The following is a 22,891-nucleotide window of genomic DNA, read 5'->3' on the forward strand; positions in this document are numbered from 1 at the left end:
GTTATTGTAGACTTTATTTGATCCAACTTGGCCTTGGTGTTAGCCTTATTTGCTATGTGTATAGCTAATTCTCTTTGTGTGAAGTGTTGTGGCAAAATGCTTCTCACTTTGAGCTGGATCCTTGGGTAGCTGTGTGCTAGATATCTTAAGGTTCCTTTCCAAGCTCAATATCCTCTAGCTAATCTCTTGTGTAAAGTATGAGGAATCAAACAATTTGGAGTACAGTAAGAATATATTCTCAAGTACTGCTTTCACTTTCTCTACCTTTTTAGCTAGTTCTACTTGTGACAGTGTTATTTCACCAAATATTATCTCATTGACCTTCATTTGAAATTTCTTCTCAAACTATTCAAGTAATTTAACATTGGTATGTAGGTCTTCATTTTGTACCTGGTCCACTATGTTAGACAGTTGCTTCATGATAGGATTTGTCTCATCAAATACTTGCAAGTTGAAAGCATCTAGAAAAATGTCTTTGATTTCTATCAATGCTTGCCTTTGCCTATACTTATTTCTGAGTATCTCCTACTTTTTCTTCTTCTCTAGTGCCTCTTGCACTTCATTGATTTGCACCATGTTCATTATCTTATAGTCATAGCTTGGTATGACTATATCCTCATCAAGTGTAGGGTCTCCATAGTGAGGTACCCTCACTACCTTGGTAGAACTTGAGCCTAGTGCTGATATTTGCAATGGTACTACATCAGTGCTCAGCTACTTAGTAAGAGTCCCTATAGTAGGAAAATTGACCAATGTTTGTATTGTCTCTTGTTCTCTCTCCTTAGGAGTCTTCTCCTCTTCTTTTTCTTCTTTAGTTCTACCTCGATCAATTATAGTGATCAAAGGAGGTGCACCTTGACTTTGTGCTGTAGGAGCAGAGGTATCCCTTTATTCTATTTGCTCCTTTCCTTGCTCCTCGACAGTTGAAGTTATTGTCACTATGGAATCAAACTTAGTAGATGCATCTTGTGCTTATTTCTCTTGTGGTTGTCCACTTGTAGCTGTTGGAGTTTGTGAAGGTGGTTCTTGTGGATTCACCTTCTCCTTGGTTATCTTAGCTACTACATTTTGTAGTTCCTCTACACTCACCAAAATTGTATTAGTACACAATTGTGATTATAAAGTTGTTTGGTGAAGGATCTTTCTAAGATCCTCTACAGTCAATGGGTTAATGTTCTGACTTGAAGTATTAGGAACATCCTTTACAATTATAGTTTCTAAAGATGTAGGTGTTGCACATGGAGGACTAGGTGGTGGTAGTTGTGTGTCTTGCACACTTTGTTCATTTTGCTTCTCTTCAACTGTTGCCATATCACCTTTCTGTGTTTCCTTCTCCATTATAACTTCTTCCTTATCTTTCTCTCCTTCTTCCTCCTTTTCATTTTCCTCTTCTTTCTCATCATTATTTCTCCCCTCAAAGGGGTCTTCTTGTCCTTCCTTCATTGTAGTCAGCCCATAAATCAATTTCCACATTTGTGTGGACTTTTTCACAACATCTTCAATCTTGTTTTCCAGAATGTTGAAGGCTCTGTATTTGGGTGCAAATTTGGTCCCATTTTTCTTTCTTTCCATGCTTATTTGACCTTAGTGAGGTTAGGCATTACATGAGCCAAAGTTGACTCCCTTATTTCTTTCTCCATTTTTAGGCAATAATGCCATTTATTTTCAACAATGGAGTATAGATCCTTAGGAATAGTATTATCAAGTTCAAGTGGAGTATTCTTGAACTTGGCCATCATAATGTCGACTAATTATTCCACTATATTCTGCTCTTCTCTTGTCAACTTATTAAAATCAATGCCCTTTAGCCCTGACAAATATGCATTATCTCTAATATTGTCACAAATATTTTCTAATTCAAATTTAGTGGTGTGACTCACCACTCTAAATTGTTCATTGTTAGATTCTGTCCTTTCCTCATCTAACTTTGGAGGTGCCACATATTTTCTTCTCTTTTTCTTTGTTGGCCCTCCTTGTTTTGAAGCTCTCTTCTTCTCTCTCTTTTTCCAGCTTTGTTGTTGACCTTGTATCTACCCTAGTGGTAGGCTTTTCTGGGCTTGGCTTGGTTGTTTTCTTCTTGCCTTTGGGCTGTGTAGCAACTTGCTTTTGTGCTTTCCTCTTTTTGAACTTTGCCTTAGGTGCTCCCTGCTCAGCACCTCCTTCTTCTTTAGCATCTTCACCCATTCCTTGGGTTAATGCTAGTGGCCCTTGCCCTGTTCTTCTTCATCTTCTTCTTTAATTTCTTCTTCAGCCTTTGTTGTGCCTTCTCCAAATTTGGCTTTGAGCTTCTTCACTAGTTTATCCTTTTTCTTCAATGTAGAAGCAATCTTTAGCTCCATATCCACTTTGGATCTCACTACATCATATGTACCAAAATGTGGTGCACTCTTATCTACTTCCTTTGCTAACAATGTTGTAATTGTTGCAAATGCCTCATCAATGTTTATCTCATACCCAAGAGGTCTAAGCCATCTAACCCTTGGTATGGCTATTTGAATGTAGGTATAGTCAATGTTAACAAGAAAAAAAATGTCATTTGTGTGCTTCTCCACAAGTGAGACTAGAATTCTAAGTCTCTACTTCATTGAATTCTTGAAATCTTCAAAATAACTATTCATTAATGTCTCAAAATTTTCCCCCATTTGTTCAATATATTCATTCACTTGGGCTACAATGGACCTGTTTATTTTCCAACTAACTTTTCCAAAGGATGGAAGTTCATTTTGTATATAGAAAAATATACAAATAAAAATTGCACCAAATTTACATTGGGCTCCCTTTGTTCTTCTTATAGCTCCAAGATTTTCATTGATTTGTTGTAGTTGTAGTTTTGTAGGTAATAGGTATTATCCTTTTAAACTAGTTTATAGCCAACATCCAGTGCAATGCATGGAACACTGTTGAGTCTGCTAGATTGATAAAACATGTGGGATATGACTCTAATAGAAAAATCAACAAGAGGATCCTTAATAGTGTCTATGGTCATGCCTCTCTTGTTCCATTTGGCTCCTATGTTCTTCTCAACAGCTTTCTTAGAGTCACTTCTAAGGGTCTTAGGCCGATCTAGGGTTGGATACCCTATAACCCTATGAACAATCCTTTTTGATATTTTGACTGGGCCATCTTCTAACCACAAACTTCCATCATGAATCCTACTCAACACAATTCTAATCCATTCAGCTTTAAAGATAGTAGGAAATTCTAGGGCACGAGTTAAACCCTTCTTCTCAACAATTTGGAATTCTTCCTTTGAGACTTCGTTCTCACATAATCTATCATAAGCCTCTCTAATCTCCATATCTCCTATAGCACTATTTTACAGTTATAACATCTCCTAACAGCTTGCACCATTAGCACCTTAGGAGGAATTCTGGATAGGGCTCCGGTTGGGTTATTCTTGTAGGCAACTTTAGGGATAGGTCAAAAATCTGGTTGCTTAACTTCATTCGACACTAATTGGACTTCAAATAGCTCTTTCTCCTAAGGTATCCTAGAACTAGAGGCCATTTCTTCAAACAGGGGTTTAAACACGAAGACAATTTAAAACTGTGTAGCTTGGCACTAGTATAAATACCTTGGATTCGATGAAACTATGTTGAGTCTTGGTAGAAATTTGCTCAAATGCTTCAAACTCTACTTGGAAATTGTTCAGCTATCTTCTTCCTCTTTGCTCTTTGATTGCGATGGGGGAAAATGATTCAAAATGTGATCATATACCCTTATTTCATAGCATTAATGCTTAGTGCATTTACAATTTCCCACTCAGCTTCTTAAGCTTTTATACTTTACTCAGCTTCCATTGGTTTTCAAACACAGCATACACTGGAGTTTCCCTTACTTGGTATCCACTACCAACTTGGCTACAACTAATCACTTGGCTTCTACTAACTTTGACAAATAGCTTGGCATGTACTGGGATTTTACTCGGCATATGAAGACAACTCTTGTAAAAACTTGAAAATTTAACTTTGCATCTCTATTCATGTTGATCTCTCCTTTTCCAGTACTTGCTTGTCTTTGAACTAATGTATGATAAAGCTTTGTATATCAGTCCCACATACCTTCTTTTTCTTAGTTGGATGAAGTGTGACCACTTGGCCTTTTGGGTGAAGTGATCCCTTCATTGGATGTGATGCTTCCATCTTTCTTCTTCCATGTCTTGTTCATTTCTCCTCTAATGTGTTCAACATCTACCTTTCCTTTTCCTTTGTTGAACTCTAAATTGGGTGCCTTTGACCTTGTTGGACAATTTTTTCTGATATGACTAGTCTTCAAACAACTAAAGCATGTGGTTTGACTCAACCATTTGCTATAGTTTCCATTGAAATGTGTTCTTATGCAATTTTGTGGGATGTGTCCGTACTCTTGACAATAGTGACAGCTTAGCCTAGTGTTGTAGTCCTAATGGTAGTGTTGTCCATGATTGTTTGACCTTTTTGGTTGATACATAGGATTTGATCTACACTCAAAAGCTCTATGTCCATACTTCTTGCAATTGTAGCAGTGACCTTCAAATCTTGGTGTCCTAATAGTTCTAGTCCTATCATCATATGCCTGATGCCCCTGCTTGTTGCACTTTTGACAGTGATCCATGTTTTTGGGTTTCCTACTTCTGAATACATTAGAGGTATGTCCCTTTTTACCATAAAAATAACAAGTAGGTTTAGTGTTCTTACCTTTGTCACTTCTTTCTTCTGCAATCTTGGATGATTCTCCTTTTTCAGTGTTGGTGTATCCTAGTCTTGAAGTGTCAATGTTGGCTCTTGGTGATTTCAATAGTTGTTCAAAGTACTTGATAGCCTCATTAGGTTTGTTGAATCTCTCTAAAATCTCCTTCTCTCTTTTTAGGTCATTTTGTAGTTCTTCATTTTGCATTTTTAGTGTGGATATCTCAATGTCCTTGACATTTAGTTCATGATGTGCATTCATCATTTGACTTAGGGTGTCTACATACATGTTGGAAATTCTTGAAAGCTCAATTAACTTTTCTTCCAATATGTTCTTATCTTCTTCTATCATAGCCTTATCTTCAATGGCTCTTTTCTTCTTCTCAGTCACTTCATAAAGCATCATGGCTTATAATTCTTGTTCAAGTTTGAGAGTTTTGATCTCTTTTGCTTGAGCTCTATTCTTCTCCATCAGGTCTACTATTCTTGCATCAAATTATTTGGAATTTCAATTTGGAAATACTTTTGAGGTGTCAATCTCCTTGTATTGTGTATCATTCTTAGCTATGGCAATTTCTCTTCTTCTCTTTAAGGATTTTCTGAGTTCTTCTCTAGCTTCTTCCAAAGTATGTAGAACGAGTTGTATGTCAATCACCTAGTTTTCTATGATCTTCCCAAGTTTGTAGACTTCCATTTCTAGATATTTTTCTCCAAGCTATAAGGCTTCTCCTTGTGAGAATTAGGCTTTGATACCAATTGTTGGAATTTACAAGTGGGAAAATTTACTTCTAAGAGGGGGGTGAATCAAAAGTAACAATATTTAACTTCTAAAAATTTTAATTGAGATTATTCACATGCATCTAACATATCTAATAAACATGAAAGTAAGGACATGCATGAAAATAGATAACACAAGATTTTGGTCATCTAGAAACCCTCCAAAATGAGAAGCTAAAATTGGGGTGGGGATGACATCCACAAATTATCACTGCAGCAATATGTAACTAATTAAGGTTACAAAGTTTGACCACTTCCAATGGTCTACCCTGTGAAAGGCCTACCCTATTAAAGGCTTTACACCCTGTTAAAAGTGACTTGGTTAGAAGATTTACAAACACTCACTTGGAATGTTACCCTGTTGAAGGATTTATCACCTTGTTAAAGGTTTACAACATGGCTGTTAAACCAACCTATCTCCATAGGATTTCCATTCCTAATACAATGGCTAGATAGTATTAGAATGTGTTGACCTAATGACTTACAATCTTATATTGTTGATTCTAGATCCTTGTTCTACTCAATCTGATCTAATCTATCCTGATCTAATACAACTCTATTCATAGTGCTAATGTTCTATTCTAACCAATTGGATTCTGCAATATTGTTCCTTCTCTAAGTCTTTATACCCCTTTTAACTTCACTAGCATTCTTCCATACAACTCTCACTCATCCATGAATTATGTTGTTTCAACCTCCTTATAAAGGCTTTGAAGACTTAGGGTTAGGTATGAATCCATGATCAATATTCATCCTTCTTTTCCCACTCAAATCTTTACACTTTTCTTATTGGTTGCATGCCTTATCCATTTTTCTAATTGGTTGCATGCTGATAACATAGGGAATGTAAAAGATTCGATCTTATCTTTTAGATCCTTTGAGATTCACCTTGATTTGGCTCAAAAATAGTTTACATCTGAGTTTGTGAATGGAGAAACTCATATGTTGATTATGTGTTACTTGACACTTATTGATTGAGCACATATAGGATTTCTATCTTGTTCGGCTCCTATATTAACTATGTCTTGCTCAGCTCCTATACTTTTCTCAACACCCATAGTGACTCAGCATCACTTGTCACTTGGCACTTGAATCTTCCTCAGCACCTAAAGTTCACTTGACACTTGTTGAATTTCTAGCTTGGCACATACTGTAGCTTAACATCTATATAACACTCGGTATCTTCTTAGAAATTGTTTAAGCGTGTTGACACTCAATCGTCAAAACTAGTTTGAGACCAACAGTTTAGAGGTAATGTCATTGTGGCAGATGCTTTTGCAAGGAAATGAGCCTCGTGATTATGGTATTTACACAAAACAAATGGGGATTGATTAATGTTGTGTTTTTATTTTTTCTATTTATATTACATAGTCCTCCATATGGCCTATTACAAATATATAGTTTCCACCAACATTTGGAGCTCTCCACAAAATCTTAGATCTCCCCTAATCGCTACCCTCATTTAGAGCTATCGATGATCAAATAGTACAGAAAGTGCTTGACATAAGATGTTTGCAAGTGAGGGTGTTGACCAATCTTGAAAAATGAAATGCTGAAATGGAAGCTATCAATGATCAAACACCTATGCCAAAGTTACAACACAATGTGAAGTTAAATTTAGATATGGTAGAGGTAGATATTTAGAAGTTTGATCATCAAAATTTAAGGCACAAGAGCTAATGAGAAGGAGCCTTTATATCAAACCATTCATTATAAATTGGGGAATGTGCTTCATGTCTGGCATTCAAGTGATGCATCTACATATGAAATTTTATTACCTTGGAAAATTGTATTTGATCCTTCTAGCTAGGAATAGCTAATTGTTTATTTTATTGTACCTAATCTAAAGATAGTTCTATAAGAATTTGTAATCAACCCAACTAATCAGAAACTAGACCAATTTAACTGGGTTATGACTCAAGCATGTGTTATTCCCATTTATCATATGGTTGCAATGTTGGAGGAGTCATTTTTTTCCAAAGTGGCAGTAGGTTTTGTATCATTGGCTTTGTTTAAGTCCTAATTTTAATGAAGTAACAAAGTGGTTTTTAGGGTGGAAAGGACTAATTTTCCTTGAATATCTTGTGCCAAGATATATCTATATATATACATACATAGGCAAACATATTGATGCAAGAGCATCTAGAGGTATAAGGGCAATCCTATGTCACCAAAAAAGATGTACTTAGACTTAGTTTCTATTTCATGTGTTTTCATTTCAAGATACCCATTTGGGTCAAATAAAGGTTCCAACTCTCACAATTCCACTATCAGTGTTCTAGGTTAGAGTATTTGAGCACATTGGGATAGGTGCAAGTGCTAAAAAAATAAGACTAAGTAATAGAGCCATAATTATGGTAGATTAGAAGGTGTAAATTGAAGGGAGAATTAAAATTGTAATTTAGAATATTCCAGAAAAAGAATCAGGTCAAAAGGCTGCATGGTTTGAAAGTTATCGCAGTTTTTTGATTTTTGGAGACCTCATAAGAATGCTTCAAAGTTAGGTTTAGGGCATTAAATGACCTCATACAGGGAAAAAAAATGGGGGACAAGCAAAGCTTGTCCATAGGACTATAGAGCACTTCGAGAGCTTTTTGAAAATATAAACAGTTTGTCAATCGAAGCTATGGTTCAAAAGTTATGCCTCCTAGAAGTTTGATTACCATTTCTGGATTCTTCTAGTTTTGTGCCGGCTTCTAACATGACTTCTGGAGCCTTATATTTGGTTGCTGGATGCCAACTAGCACTTTCTAGAATTTATTCCTAATCCTTAACCTTTGGGGTCTATTTAAGGACATTTCTGGCATTGTAAAATGCAGTTTGGAGTGGAGTTTGAGAGAACGTATTGGGAGAAGAAATTATCTCTAGATTTATGCTATTGTAAGCCCATAGGGCATGTTTTGGAGTCTATTTCTTTGCACTAAGTGTACTAGCATATTTTCATAGTTAATAAAATTTTCTCTTTCCTTTTGTGTCCATTATGTGCTTGGGTTGTGTCCCCATCAAGTGGTATTAGAACGGATTTTCCTGAGTGTGTAGACAGAGCGCCGACTGTGAGGCAGTTTGCACCAAGACTGTGTGGTTGTAAGTTTGAATTAAGAAGATGCATCCACAAAGAGAGTTTGGTGGAAGGGCTAGAGATATTAATCTTGAGGAGGTTAGAGCCCTCCAAAGGCAGGTTCAAGCATTGTAGGAGGAGCTCTGTAGAGGAACAAATGTTACTGCAAGTGACAAAAGTGAGGATGACAATGAAGAAGAAGAAATTGGACTAGAAGGGGAACTTGAAGGGGAAGTTTTGAATCAGGTAGAGGAGAGGCTTTTTAGGGCCATTAATACATTTGGGAAAAGACCTACAATTGATGTGGGTGTATTTTCAGGAAATCTGAAACCAGATGAGTTGATCGACTGGATTAATGAACTGGAAGAGTACTTTGAGTATGAGGATATCAGGGATCTAGATAAGGTTAAGTCTGCAAAGACCAAACTAAAAGGCCATGCCAAAATTTGGTGGCAAGAGGTTCAATTGGAGAGAAATAAAAGAGGAAAGGAGAAGATCACAAGGTGGGATTGCATGGCGGACAAACTAAAGAAGCAGTTCATTCCTGTTGACTACGAGCTTGATTTGTTTAAGAAGATGCATGGGTTAAAGAAAGCAGGAAAATAAGTCCAAGAATATACTGAGGAGTTTTATCAACTTCTGATTAGAGTGGGGCATGCAAAATCAAATAAGGAGAAGGTTGCTCATTATATTACTGGGTTACGACCTAGCATCCAGGAGGAATTAAGTCTAGTAAGAATGACCAACGTTGAAGAGGCATACCAATTTGCCCTACTAGTTGAAGAGAAGCTAAATAAAAAGTTTAAAGGGAGACAAAGAGGGTGCGATCAAGGAGGAAGGGGTAGTGGTAGGTCATTTGGAGGTCGAAATGAGACCCAAAGGAAAAATGAAGATGTGGGTACTAGTAGGAGCTAGAGGAACGAGGATTTCAACCACTCCTGTGATCAAAACTTTGGAGATCAGAGAGGAAGAGGTAGAATACATGGACAAGGTTCAAGAAGAGGAGGCTTTCATGGTACCTATTTCCATTACAATGAACAAGGCCATCGTGCCTTTGAATGCCCTCAATGACAAGGAAGAATAGATAGGAGAGCTGAGGGCCAAGCTAGGGTTGTTCATGTGGATAAGGATGCACAGTTATCACATTTAGAGGATGTAGAAAGAGGAGAGACTTTACTAAATGAAAGGGTTCTACTAAGTGGGGAGATATAATGGGGACAAAGGAGGAGTCTATTTCGTACCAGGTGCAAATGTGAGAATAAATGTTGTGATGTGATCATTGATGGTGGTAGCATTGACAACTTGGTGTCAGAAGAGATGGTCTTTAAGTTGAAGCTCAAGAGGGAGAAACACCCCCAACCCTATTGGATTGCTTGGGTGAAGAATGATCATAAGATCCTGGTAAGTGAACAATGTTTAGTGAAGTTCAAAATTGGGAGTTACCATGATGAAGTTCTCTGTGATATTATTCCAATGGATGTCTACCATCTATTGTTGGGAAGACCATGGCAGTTTGATAGGCATGTAGTACATGATGGTCATTCAAACACATACTCTCAAACAAAGGATGGAGTTCGCCACAAACTGAAGCCCATGGTAAAGGAAGGTGAAAAGGTATTGAGTAGTTCTAGGATCTGTCTTGTTGATGGAAGAAAATTTTTAGATGGCATGAAACATCATCGTATGTGCTATGCTTTGATTCCTAGAAAAGATAAGGAAGGTAGTAGTGAAATACCACTTGAAGTTTTAGATTTATTAAGTGAGTTTAGAGATATCATTTCTAATAATGTTCTAGAAGGACTGCCACCAGTAAGGCAAATTAGTCATCAGATAGATTTAATCCCTAGAGCTAGTTTTATTAACAAGCCAGCTTATAGGATGAGTCCTACTAAAATTGAGGAGCTAAACAGATAGGTTCAGGAACTATTGAAGAAGGGTTTGATTCAAGAGAGCCTGAGTCCATGTGCAGTACCTGTAGTACTAGCACCAAAGAAGGATGGAGAGTGGAGAATGTGTATGGACTCTCGAGCTATAAATAGGATAGCCATCAAGTATTGGTTTCCTTTTCCAAGAATGGATGATCTTATGGATTGCTTGAGTGGAGCTCAGTACTTCACAAAGATAGATCTGAAGACTAGCTATCATTAGATATGGATTCGAGAAGGAGATGAGTGGAAAACTACCTTCAAGACCAAGGAGGGTCTTTATGAGTGGCCAGTCATGCCCTTTGGATTGACGAACACCCCAAGCACCTTCATGCGGCTTATGAATGAGGTACTTAAGAAGTTCTTGGGAAAATTTGTTATTGTCTATTTGGATGATATTTTCATTTTCAGCAAGACTTTGGAAGAACATTTATTGTATATTCATAGTGTCCTTGAAAGGTTAAGGGAAGAGAAACTATCAATTAATCTGAAGAAGTGTAGCTTTGCTAAAAAGAGTTAGTCTACTTGGGGTTTGTTGTATCACCTAAAGTTCTCAAAATGGATCCAGAGAAGGTAAAAGCCATCTTGGAATGGCCTACTCCAAGGTTTACTACTGAGGTGAGATCATTTCATGGTCTGGTTAGTTTTTACAGGAAGCTCATTAAGAATTTCAGTGGCATATGTGTACCCCTAACTGACACAATAAGAGGGGATAGAAAAGAGTTCAAATAGACCGTGGCAGCTACAAGAAGTTTTGAATTGCTGAAGAAGAAGGTGACAGAACAACCTGTGTTGACACTTCTTGATTTTAGCAAGGTGTTCTAGGTGGATTGTGATGCTAGTGGTAGTGCTATTGGGGCTGTATTAAGCCAAGAAGGTAAGCCTATTGCTTATTTTAGTAAAAAATTGAATGATGTGAAAAAGAAGTATTCTATTTATGATCAAGAGTTCTATGCAATAGTTCAGGCCTTAAAGAAATGGAGGCATTATTTATTGCCAAAGGAATTTGTTTTATATACTGATCACTAGGCATTATAGTATCTAAATAGCCAAGGTAAATTGAATCAGAGGCATATGAAGTGGGTAGAGTTCTTGTAGAGCTATACATTTGTGTTGAAGCATAGAAGTGGAAAATCTAATAGGGTTGTAGATGCATTAAGTAGGAGATAGTTGTTTCTTACAGTAATGCAGGTTGAAGTAGTTGGGTTTGATAAACTCAAGAATCTGTACCCTAATGATCCTAATTTTGCTGAAGCATGGAAAGCTTAAGAACCTATTGTTGTAGACAGAACTAAGTGGTTAGACTATCTGATTTAGGATGGTATGTTGTTCAAGGGCAGTCAATTGTGTATTCCAAGGAGTTCCATGAGGGAAAATCTGATTAAGGAGAAACATAGTGGAGGGATGGCATGACATTTTGGTCAAGATAAGACCATTTCCATTCTTAGAGAACATTATTTTTGGCCTCAAATTTCACAAGATGTGAAGAAGTTTGTATAGAGTTGTCAAGATTTGTCAAGTGGCCAAGGGATTTAGTCACAATACTGGACTTTATCAGCCATTGCTTGTTCTATCAAAACCATGGGAGGACATAAGTATGGATTTTGTTCTTGGATTGCCGAGGACACAAAGGGGTAATGACTCAGTATTTGTGGTGGTTGATAGGTTCTCCAAAATGGCACATTTCATTCCATGCCATAAAACTCATGATGTTGTCTATATTGCAGACTTGTTTTTCAAAGAGGTGGTAAGACTACATGGCCTCCCAAAGAGTATAGTTTCTAATAGAGACACTAAATTTGTGGGGTATTTCTAGAGAACATTGTGGAAGAAGTTGAGAACGGACTTGAAATTCAGTTCCACACATCATCCACAAACTGACGGCCAGATAGAAGTGGTAAACAGAAGTTTGGGCAATTTGCTGAGATGTTTAGTTGGGGATAAGTCCAAAGGATGGGATTTGATTCTACCACAAGCAAAATTTGCTTACAATAACTCTATAAATAGGAGTACTGGTAAATCACCATTCCAAATTGTATATGGGAGTAGCCCAAGGACTACAATACAATTGAGGAAGATGGAGCAAGGGGAGAGGAAAAGAGCTAAAGTAGAAGAGTTTGTTGAACATATCAAGCGCCAACATGAGGAGGTCCAGGCACACATTATCAAGATGAATCAATAGTATAAAGCTAGGGCCGATCAAAGGAGAAGACATAAGGAGTTCCAAGTAGGGGATCTAGTCATAGTACACTTAAGAAAGGAGAGATTTCCAGCAGGTACTTACAACAAGCTGAAGATGAAGAAATTCGGCCCCTGCAAAATTCTGAAGAAACACGACTTAGGAAATGCATATGAGGTGGAGTTGCCAGGTGGAATTCACATTTCTCCTATCTTCAACATTGCAGACTTGACAGTGTATCATGATGATGGTGCAAATGAGGAGTTGATGTTAGAGCCATGTCCAATTCCCACTTCTAAGAAGGAGGAGATAGAAAATATTCTAGATCATCGTGTGGGTAGGAGTAATAGAAATAGGTAGTATGAAGAGTATCTGGTTAAGTGGAAAGGCCAACCAATTGAGGACTCAACTTGGATATTAGTAGCTGAGGTTTCCCATTTGGGATTTCCTCTACCATCCATTACGTGACAGGGTCACTTTTCAATCTACTCTGGGTGTCTGATGCAGGAGCATCTAGAGGTATAAAGGCAATCCTGTGTCACCAAAAAAAATGTACTTAGACTTAGTTTCTGTTTCATGTGTTTTCATTTTTGGATACCCATTTGGGTCAAATAAAGGTTCCAACTCTCATAGTTCCACTATCAATGTTCTAGGTTAGAGTATTTGAGCACCTTGGGATATATGTAAATGCCAAAAAAATAGGAATAAGTAATTGATCCATAATTAGGATGGATTAAAAGTTGTAAATTGGAGGGAGGATTAAAATTTCAATTTAGAATATTCCAAAAAAATAATCAAGTCAAAAGGTTGCACGGTTTGATAGTTATCACAGTTTTTCAGTTTTTGGAGACCTCATAAGAATGCTTCAAAGTCAATTTTAGGGCATTAAATGATCTTTTACAGGGCTGAAAAATGGTGGAAAAGCTACACTTGTCCATAGGGCTATAGAGAACTTTGAGAGCTTTCCAAAAATGTAAACGGTCTGTCAATCAGAGCTACGGTTCAAAAGTTATGCCTCCCGAAAGTTCAGTTACCATTTTTGGATTCTTCTAGTTTTGCACCAACTTCTAATGCGACTTCTAGAGCCTTCTATTTGGTTGGTGGATGCCAACTAGCACTTTCTAGAATGTATTCCTAATCCTTAACCTTTGGGGTCTATTTAAGGACATTTCTGGCATTGTAAAAGGTAGTTCGGAGTGGAGTTTGAAAGAAGGTATTGGGAGAAGAAATTATCTTCAGATTTATGCTATTGTAAGCCCATAGGGCATGTTTTGGAGTCTTTATCTTTGCACTAAGAATACTAGCATATTTTCATAGTTAATAATTTTTTTCCTTTCCTATTGTGTCCATTCTATGCTTGGGTTGTGTCCCCATCACATATATTTGTGTTTATGTATGTACACACACACACACACATGTGTGTGTGTGTGTGTGTACGTATATATATGTATATACATACATATATACATATACATAAATAATAGTAATATATGTATTGCATATGCATTTGCTTTGCCATTGCTTACAAGAGTGTTTCAAGGTTGGGAACCACTTCAACATCCTTTGCATCATTTAGAGGTAATGTCATTGTGGTAGAGGCTTCTACAAGGGAATGAGCCTCATGATTATAGTATTTAGACAGAAGTAGAACTTGCTTCTTCAACTCCTTACACTCAACTCTTCACTAAAGTTATTCTTCCAGCAATGAGAATAGCTGCTACAAATTCTTGGGAGCCAAGGGACCTTGAACCTATGCTACATTTTTTGGAGACATGGGAGAAGTTACTACAAGCTCCAGTACTTCATAACATTATGGATCATATAATGATGCCCAAATTAATAGTAGTAGTGGATACTTGGGATCCTCACAGGGAGAGCATACCAATACATGCATGGTTACATCCTTGGTTTCCATTATTAGGCTAGCATATGGATCCTTTATATACAACCATTCATTATAAATTGGGAAATGCACTTCATGCCTAGCATGCAAGTGATGCATTTTCATATGCAATTTTATCACCTTAGAAAACTATATTTGATCTTCCTAGCTAGGAACAACTTATTGTTCGTTTTACCATGCCTAATCTAATGACAAATATACAAGAATTTGTAATCAATCCAACTAATCAAAAACTAGACCAATTTAACTAGGTTATGGCTTAGACATGTGCTATTCCCATTTATCATATGGTTGCAATGTTGGAGGCATCATTTTTTCCAAACTGGCAGTAGGTTTTGTATCATTGGCATTGTTCAAGTCCTAATTTTAATGAAGTAACAAAGTGGTTTATAGGGTGGAAAGGACTATTTTTCTCTAAGCTTCTTTCTAATGAGAGGATAAGAAGTTAGCTAAATTTATCCCTCGAAATGATAAATCAAGCTATAGAGGGTACGATTATGGAATAAATTGGGGCTAGAGAGAATTTAAGCTATCTTAGGGTGATAGAGCAGTGCTAATTTTAGGCACTTTAGTAGCAATAGGCACTAGTAGCATATGCTCAACAACAAGCCTTAGCTTCTATGGGAAATCATATTCACCTAAATAATTCCATGGGTGTACCTCAGTTGAGTTTGAAGGAAGTGATTCAAATATATACACAAGAACATGACATCTAGTTTTTCCCTAAAGTGGGACACATGCATGATGGTCTTCAGTTTTATGGATTTGGAACTCTTAGTATCTATTTAGATTCTATAAAACAAGAAGTTCTTGCATAATTTGTAGATAGATGGGCGATTGCATCATTGTAGAAGCTAGTTGAGATGCACTATAATTGAATTATTGGAAGTCATTGATAAACCAAACATATAATGAAGAGGTGATCCGATGGATATTTTTCAGTGAAAATTGAAGTGTCCCATTTCTCTCCAAAATTTGCACAATTAGAAAGATCTTGGTGTCCTAATTCCAATGCAACTTGAACAGACAAAAATAGAGTTTGGATGCAGAAGTTATGCTTGGTCAAAGTTCTGGTCCATAGGTAGACCAAAGAGCTAGCTAAGGGGCAAAATTAGACCATCTCGAAAGTGGTCAACAATGGATTTCAAAATGAAGAGCCTGATGAAAACTTTCCAACGGCACTTGTTTCATTAGAAACAGAGCTCATATGAAGTTATGACAATTTGAATTTTGGAGGCAAAACATAATAATGATGATGTCATCATGATATTAGAAGCTTTTCCAATTAGGTGATGACATATGTTAAAGATGTGTGCAAATAAAATAGTGCCACATGGCACTTCAAGCTCCTTCATGCAAATTTGGTTGTTTAAAAATTGGTTAAGGAGGTTTGAACCTTGAACCTCCCATTTCCTACTTTTCCTCTTTGCCACTAGGCCGTGTAGACTTCTTAACAACCATATAACAAATTTTCTATTTGAGTGTTAACCGCCGGTAGGTTGGAAAAATAGTGGGCAACAATGGGAATTGAACTTGCAACCTGCAGCCCACTAAAATTGGTGGTTGAATAGTTTCTAAAATCTAAGTGGATTATTTTTATTTAAGCTTTAACTAAATGCCACCACCCTTTTAAATAGGCTTTTATGGTTATGTATTGTTTTGTTTTTTTTACCCCAAATTGTTATAATGCAAAATTATAAAAGACAAAAGGGGTATTTAGAAAATATTTTTGTTAAAGGGGCCTATTTTTAAAATATATGGTTTTTGGCCTAATTTAGGAAAATTTTACCTATAAAAAGGATGGGGGTAGGTTATTTTGAAAACATGAAATGGAGAGAGGTCTTGATAGACATTCAATTGATCTAGATGGTGAAGTTTTGAAGGATTAGGGAGATTTTTCTAGGAGATTTTTTGGAGCCATTTCATACTTCGGAGAATTGTTATCCTGTCAAAGTGCTAGAGGAAATGATCTTGGTGCATAATTGTAATTGATTTTTGGAGATTAATTTGATCTATCGTACTCTATTGGAGTTGACTTGGAGACATAGTCACCTTTGTGGTGAACTCTGTAATCAAACTTTGTTTGCACTTTCTATCTTCTTCTCTCTCAATTTTTTTTCTCACTTGAAATTTTTAGTGCTTAAATTCATTTATGTATAAATGTATTAAGAATTCCACTAATTTGATTATTTTTTAAGCATTCAATACTGCAATTAGTCTCGATCCATTTATAGATCAAGAGGAAACTTAAAAACTTGAATGCAAAAATGTTGAAATGAAAGCTATCAAGGATCAAAGACCTATGCCATAGTTACAACACAATGAGAATATGATTTTAGATATAAAAAAAAAAAAAACACAACATAAGTCATTCCCCATTTGTTTTGATTGTAGAGAGCTATGCATAAAAGAGGGTGGAGAGCTCCGACCAAGGGTGGAGATCTCTAAATGTTGGTGGAGAGCTCTAAGCTAAAAATATTGGTGGAGATTTCACTATCATGCCCATGTGATCACTACATTTCATTATTGTGCACTTATAATCTCTACATTTTGTTGTCCTAACCTTGGTGGAGATAAGTGGAGATCTACAATTTCATTGCCATGCCCTTGTGGTCATTGCATTTCATTGTTGTGCCCTTCTGATCTCTACATTTTGTTGTCGTGCCCTTGTGATCACCATGCCCTTTCTCTACAATTTTGTTTCCATGCCATGCCCTTGTGATCTCTATGCCTTTTGCACTACAATATTTGCGGTTAAATTACAATTGCAATTTGTGACGATGGTGTAATTTGTGGTGATTTTCATTTTATTTTTTGCAATTTGTTACGGTGGTGTAATGTAGGCCCAAATGTAGTAGTGCTTGCTCTACAATTTTCTTCAAGGGGAGAAGAACTACCTATGTAAATGTTCTTTTCTTTTCCTTCTAAACATGTATCTCTTTATATTTCCCTCAGCAAGTGATTAGAGTAGCTTCTCTTTATGTATATGTATGTGTATAAATACATATGTGCACACACATGTGTGTGTCTATGTATGTATGTATGTATGTATATATATATAGACATACATACATACATACATATATATATATATATATATATATATATATATATATATATATATATATATATATATATATATATATATATATATATATATATATATATATATATATATATATATATATATATATATATATATATATATATATATATATATATATATATATATATATATATATATATATATATATATATATATATATATATATATACATACATACATATACAGAGATCACAAGGGCATGACAATGAGATGCAGAGATACATACATACATACATCTACATATATAATTTTATCATCTTGGAAAACTATGTTTGATCTTTACTCAATCACCAAGAGATAATATAATCTACAAGTACATATTTTTGCATACTTAGTTTGGTATGAGTCTACTCATGATTATAATGAATCCATGTATTGGGTCTTTAGAGGAGAGAGACTTACAAAATATTAGATGTTATTTCTAGCTCAAATGTTCCCAATTTTACGTTCACAACTCAAATGATCTCCCATGGCCTGAGCTAAAAACCTCATTACTACATCCCAAATTAAGGAATTAAATATGATTATTTCCCCAATGGAGAATTGAAATGCATATTCAATCTAAATTACAGAGTCTTTGAATCCCAATACTCTGATCCAAGCGAAGAGTCTTCTGAACATTGAAACCACTAAACTACCTAGGATGTTGGAATTATGAGCATATGAACCTACTTGAACTAATGGAACCATTTTGAAATAGGTTCAATGAGGTTCAAAACCCAAGAGGGACTAAGATATAAACCTCAAACAAGGGTTGTGTACTATGGTGGGTTATGAGAAAGATGGCTGAGTGAATGGCTGATCAAGTAAGTTGTAGAAAATTAGGGTGTCAGTTGCAAGTAGTTTCATTAATTTGATAAGGAAATCAGCTTTGAAAGTATGATGATCAAAATTGGAATGTCCATCCTTATGATATATGTCTCTATCTCAGAATAGAAATTTACTTCAAATGAGAAGTGACAAATTATTAAATGTATAGAAAATCAAAAGAAAATTCACCTATAATATTTTTTAAGGAAAAAAATATAATAAAAATATAATTTGGTGGAAAAATCCATGAGCTATGTTGCTCCACATTATGGCTATTCCATTATCCAATAGTGGAAACTCTTCACATTAAATATAAAGATCTTGAAATTAAAAAAGATAACTATCAGAGATCTATATTTGTTTTTTAGTGATAACAAATATACAGTATAATTTTAAAGAAAATAATAGTCTTAAATGTATATGATTTGATGTAGGAGCATCAATATGGGATTTTTGTGAAGCTATATGTGTTGGAGACACATTGGGGAACATTTCCTCATGATTGCATAGTGATTGGACGGATTGAGTGGAAGTTTGAGCAGTTTTTACCTTGTTATTGGAACTGCATTTTTCTAGTTTCTATGTGCCTATTGTAGGATGTGTAACTAATTATCCTTAATGAGTGAGAGGCTATGCACTACAAGGAATGAAGAGTTCCTAAATTAATATCTATGGTTAAGAGCACAAGTTCTACCTCTCTATAGGTTGGGAGATATGACAATTCTCCTATAGTATCAATTTCTAATAGACAACATGATAGTTTCATGTACCTAACTTTCAAAGTGGATGCACACTTTTTCTTGATGAATCAGCCCTTTTGCATTTAATTATTTGTAGAGGATCTAAACTAATATCTACAGTTCAAAGCATGAGTTTTAATTCAATCAGAGTTAGGAGATATCATGATTTTACTCAGATATCAATTTGTAGACATTTAATTATTGTTTCAGGTCAACTTGTGGCACTTAATTTATCTATATGTATTTAATTTGTGTTTTGGGATGAGTTGTGGCTTAGATTGGTATAAGTAGGGGTCTTTTGGAGTCTTTTAGTCATTTATTTAAAAGAGGAGTGAATGTGAGAGTAGTTGAAGGGAAAGTTTTCCTAAGTCTGTGGACAGAGCACCGAATGTGAGGCAGTTTACAGTAGGATTGTGATTCATTTGGATCTTGGATCTTGGATATTGGAGGAGAGCTAGGGCTATGGCTGGAAAACAAGGAGATTTCTTGGTGGGCTTGCAAGCACAAGTTTAGATTTCCTTGGTGGTTTCTTCCATATTGTTTTTATGTTATAGATCTAGGCTAGCCAAGATTGGTTGTAAGTTGGATCTTGTTGGATCCTACAAAATTGATTGTATTTTGTAGTTGTTGTTTGTATTTGGCCCTAACCCAAAAGGCCTTATAGTTAGGCATATTTCATGTAATTAGTTATATTTTATAAATCAAGTATTATAATTTGGTATCAAATCTTGCATTGTTGTTTGTTGGTGTTGTGTTTCCATTGTGTGGTTATATTGTTGGGGGCTAGGACATCTCCTTTGGGGATTCTCCTACCTTGCACTGCATTAGGTGGTATTAGAGAAAAGGTTTTTCCTGAGTGTATAGATAGATCAATGAATTTGTGGTAGTTTATACTAGGACTTGGGTTGGAGAAGTAGTTCTGAGAAGATCTTGATCTGGTGGTGTATTATTCTTTCTAGAGTCCTAGATCTCTTGGTTGCAAGGTGGTAGGTCATGGTTCTGACTTGCAATTACAGAGGGCTTATAGATGGATTAATGGATGCAAAGATGGAAGATTTATCTTGTTGAGGCATGATTGTAGAGAGTTTTTGGATTGTAGATCCATGTTCCTAGGCTTGTGATTTGGTTTTTGATTGTTCATGCGAGGTGGCAAGTTGTGATCCAACTTGCAAACAATTTAGGTTTTGTCACGAGAAGCATGGGAAAGATTTGTTGTAGAGGGTTTATGAAAATCTTGGAAGATGGCTCTAAGAGGATTGGACCAGGAGATGATTGAAAATCTCTGTGATGTGGCAGAGATGAATTTTTCTAAGAAGAATGCTCGATTTGAAGCTAGTTTGGTTGATCAAGCTAAGGAGAAGGTTGCTCAGTTTGAAACTAATTCAGTTGATCAAGATAAGGATAAGATGAGGAAGGTATTTTGTAGATGTTAGTGGAGCTAGAGTCTACCAATTAGGAAGAGAGTTGTTTGGCTAGTTAAGAGACTTGCTCATGAGAGAAGGTGGCATGACAAATTGAGTTGGAAGAGGTTGGTTTTTTTGATCAATTTGTGAAGTCTAATACAAAACTTGCAGAACAACTGGAGGTTGTTACTGACCTTGTTGATGTTAGGAAAGTGGTTGGTTTTCATGATCAATTAGTTGAGTCTGAAATGGAAATTGCAAAGCACTTGGTCATGGATGATCCGGTTGTTGTTGGTGATGAGTTGTGTGTTGTAGAGCATCTTGTTGTGAGTAATGAGATTACTGGTGTTGTGATTTTGGCATATGTTGCTGAGGAGTTACAAATTTCTACTGATGTGGTTGGTGTGGATTCACTAGTTGCTGACTTGATTTTGGAGTTACATGATGTTTCTAACATGGAGTACATGTTTGAGGATATTGTTATTATTGGTTGTGATCAGTGGTAGAGATTCTTGATGAAGCATTATGTTCAGTTTGTTCCTAGGAGTGAGTATGTTGATTGGGTCATTAAGATTCTAGTGTTTATAGAGTGATGTAGATATGGATGATGTACAATTTTCTTTTCTTTTCCCTGTTGGAGTGGAAGCCTTTGGTGAAGATGAAAATGGTGGTTGATCTTTCTTTGGGCATCAAAGTGTGGGACACATTTTTCTATTTACCTAGGGAGTTTGATGTAGGAGCATGAAGATGGGATTTGGTTGGAGCTATTCTTTTCATGGTTAGGTATGTGTTAAAGACACATTGGGGAACCTTTCCTAATGACTGCATAGAGATTGGATGGATTGAGTGGAAGTTTGAGCAATTTTTAGCTTGTTGTTGGAACTATGTTTTTTAGGTTTCTAAGTGTCTGTTGCAGGATGTGTAACTAATTATCCTTAATGAGTGAGAGGCTACATACTTTAGGGATTTAAGAGGCCTAGAGTACTATCTATGGTTAAGAGAACAAGTTCTAACTCTTTATATGTTGGGAGATATGGCAATTATCTTACAGTATCAATTTTTGGCAAACTGCATGATAGTTTCTTGTACCTGACGTTTAGAGTGGATGTGTAGTTTTTCCTGATGAATCCAACCTTGTACATTTAAGGGTGTAGAGGACCTAAAGTACTACCTATGGTTCAAAGTACAAGTTTTAATTCAATCAAAGCTAGGAGATATCACGATTTTACTCGGATATCAATTTGGAGACATTTAATTGTTGTTGCAGGCCGACTTGTGGCACTTAATTTATGTATTTGTAATTAATTTGTGTTATGGGTTGACTTTTGGCTTAGATTGGTGTAATTAGGGGTCTTGTGGAGTCTTTTAGTCATTCAGAGGAGGAGGAGTGAGTGTGTGAGTAGCTGAAGGGAAGGTTTTATTGAGTATATGGACAGAGCGTCGAATGTGAGGCAGTTTATAGTAGGATTATGATTCACTTGGATCTTGGATCTTGGAGAAGAGCTATGGCTACAGCTAGAAAGAAAGGAGATTTCTTGGTGGGCTTGTGAGCACAAGTTTAGATTTCCTTGGTGGTTTCTTCCAAATTGTTGTTATGTTATAGATCTGGGCTAGCTAAGATTGATTGTAAGTTGGATCTTGTTGGATCCTGTAGAATTGATTGTATTTGGCCCTCATCCAGAAGACCTTATAGCCAAGCATATTGCATTTAATCAGTTATATTTTATAAATCAAGTATTGTAATTTGGTATCAGATCTTGCATAATTGTTTGTTGGTGTTGTGTTTTTGCTGCATGGTTATATTGTTGGGGGCTACGACATCTCCTTTGGGGATTCTCCTACCTTGCACTACATCATGATTAAATAAAATAAACAAGAGTACTTGTTGTAGTTGTATAATTCTAGTATTACTGACTATGTTAAACAAAATGATCAATAAAACAAGTATGAAGTAACATAAATGGATCATCTACTCGATCCTACTATGACTTAATGTGAATGCATCTAATCATTACTTGGATGATATTATGCACAAGATCTTTGCTCAATCACTAAGAGATAATATAATATATACGTACATATTTCTGTATACTTAGTTTCATATGAATAGTTTTGATTGAATGCAAGGATAATTTCTTTTGTGAAATCAAGACATGAATGATTAATTTAATTTAGCACAAGTACTATGCAAGTGTGTATGTATGTATGTAAAGCAGTTCACATAGTAAAGTGATATACATACATGCATGCACATATGCATATAATCATCATAATCAATTATCCTTGGATCTGACCAAAGCTATTATATATGAACAAGAGATAC

General features: G+C 35.9%; 1 pseudogene; it reads left to right on the plus strand.

The window, feature by feature from the left end:
* The window catches only part of LOC149544778 (septin and tuftelin-interacting protein 1 homolog 1-like), a 38,652-nt pseudogene extending 23,265 nt beyond the window's left edge, over positions 1 to 15,387 (plus strand).
* The last annotated feature ends 7,504 nt before the right edge of the window (positions 15,388 to 22,891 follow it).

Source organism: Cupressus sempervirens, chromosome 8 (genome assembly GCF_028749045.1).
Source record: "Cupressus sempervirens isolate cs-2001-9-10 chromosome 8, ASM2874904v1, whole genome shotgun sequence".
Taxonomy (NCBI): domain Eukaryota; kingdom Viridiplantae; phylum Streptophyta; class Pinopsida; order Cupressales; family Cupressaceae; genus Cupressus; species Cupressus sempervirens.